Here is a 2,093-nt window from a genome sequence, read left to right on the forward strand (position 1 = left end):
CGGGGGCTCTGCCAACACATTCCTTGTGCATTTCAACCATATAAAAAAAGATAACTGGGAGTGAAAAAACGCTGGTGGATGTGAAAACATGTGGCCACAGGACTCCACACTCATCTAGTGTTCTTTTGCAAGCATCGCTGTGCTCTGAGGCTTGAAGGGAAGATTTGAAGAATGACAATGAGGTCATTTTTTCAGATATTCACAGACTGCTCTTCAATGTTTGATGAGCAGCATGGGGCTCTTGATGGAAAATGACTATGGAGTTTTACAGGTTTTTTTAGTTTGCTTTAATTTTTATTTATTCCAGATTCATAAGGTGTTTGGAGAGCTGATTTTGGCTTTCTAAAAGCCTGCCTCCACAAAAGCAAGACTATATTATACATGCCTGTCCTTGCTTTACTCTTCCTGGTGATGTCTGAAGTGGTGTGCCGTGAGTGATAGCACCCAGCGTTCCCAGTAGTGCTGCAAATGTTCAGCAAAAGTGATCGGATGCCCTTAGTATTTCAGCAGAGAGTTTGTCTCATGCCTTGTCCATGATTCAGTAAAAGTACCCTTGTATAAAATATTTATGAAATACAAATGAAGATTTAGGCCCTCAAATATCGGGCTGCGTAACGATGCATTTATGGGCATTGTGGAGTGCTCTGTTGTGCTGGAAATCTGTTTGTAAGAGGCACACGGGGCTGCTGGAGGCCAAGTAATTCTGGCAAATGGCCCGGCTCATTCAGCTCTCCGACCAGGAGCACAACCTCTTGCCTTTCCGTCAGTGCTACCCCATGGCAAAATGACTTATTTGACATCTTCAGAAAATTCCGTCTTGGTTCCTGCCGGGCAGACAAGTGGCTGTGACCAAAGCCAGGGCAGCTCCTGTGGTGATGCCAGCCAGGGGTGAATGGGTGAGATGCTGCTTCCTGCTCTGGACCAAGTCAAAACTTGTAATCCAAGCGAGCATGGGTTTAGGAGCCCCCATCTCTTCTAGCACACCCTCTTTTCCCAAAGACTTAGCTTGGGGTTTTTGCTACCCTCATCTCCCTCCGTCCCAGGCTGTTTCACGCCTCCCAGTGCCTAGGGAATCGTACTGGTGTTCGCGGGGAGCGCAGTGGTGTGTTTCTGGGAGCTGTGAGCATCCCACGGACCACCTACCCCCTGCCCTGGCGAGGTGCTGCTGGGTAGGAGGTTTCACCCCGCTGAGCCCAGGGTGTGAGCGTGCCATTGCACGACGGCTGCAGGAAACCATTGTGCTACATAGCTGTGGGAAACTCTGCTGCCTCTTATTTGAAGTTCTCTGGGTTTCTTTCGTTATACCTGTGTTTTATTCTGGTTGGCAAACACCAGTTTCGCACAAAGTGGCATTCATTCCAGAGTCTTAACCTGATCCCTGCTGGCTTCAAAATTGGCAAAACTCTACCTGACTATTAGTAAGGTACATAATACAGCAGCTAAATATAGAACTGACAAAGGCTCTCCCTGAAATAGTACCAGCATGGGGATAAAATCAATGTCATTTCTTACACGGTTCCATGACAGGCATTTTCTAGAAGAGTCTTATCTGTGCCTGTCAGTGATTCTCAGATACTTCTTGACTCCCGTTAGAAAGCGCAGACGCATCGGTGCCTAATGCAGAGAACAGCTGAACCCCTGGTCTGACCCCTCCCGGGAGAAGAGCCTTCTCCCTCCCTTCAGGCTTTTAGCGCATTCTCCCACGTGAGATCGCAGTATTGAGATTTGCAGTGGTGCAGCCTGGGTTGGTATTTTTTCTTAAATTATATTGTTTCCCTGTGTACTTTTTAGTAAAGGTATTTGCTTCTATCTGGTAAGGCGCAGTATCCCTTTGGCATTTCAGAAGAGGTGGGCAGGATGAATTATTCATTTTAAAAGTGTGTGACATTATGATGGAGCTTCAGCAAAGTACATTTAAACATTACAAAATAGGATGAATCAGTTTAAACTCATCTGAGCTTATCATACATCAGATAAAATGACTGATATAAAGGCTAAAAAGGAATAAAAAAGCTCTTCTCAAACCATTTCTAAATCGGACTCCAAAACCACACCAAATATGAAAGAGGGTTTATTTTCAGATCTTTTAATGC

The sequence above is a fragment of the Cariama cristata genome, unplaced genomic scaffold (assembly GCF_000690535.1).
Source record: "Cariama cristata isolate BGI_N322 unplaced genomic scaffold, ASM69053v1 scaffold5402, whole genome shotgun sequence".
In the NCBI taxonomy this organism is placed as follows: domain Eukaryota; kingdom Metazoa; phylum Chordata; class Aves; order Cariamiformes; family Cariamidae; genus Cariama; species Cariama cristata.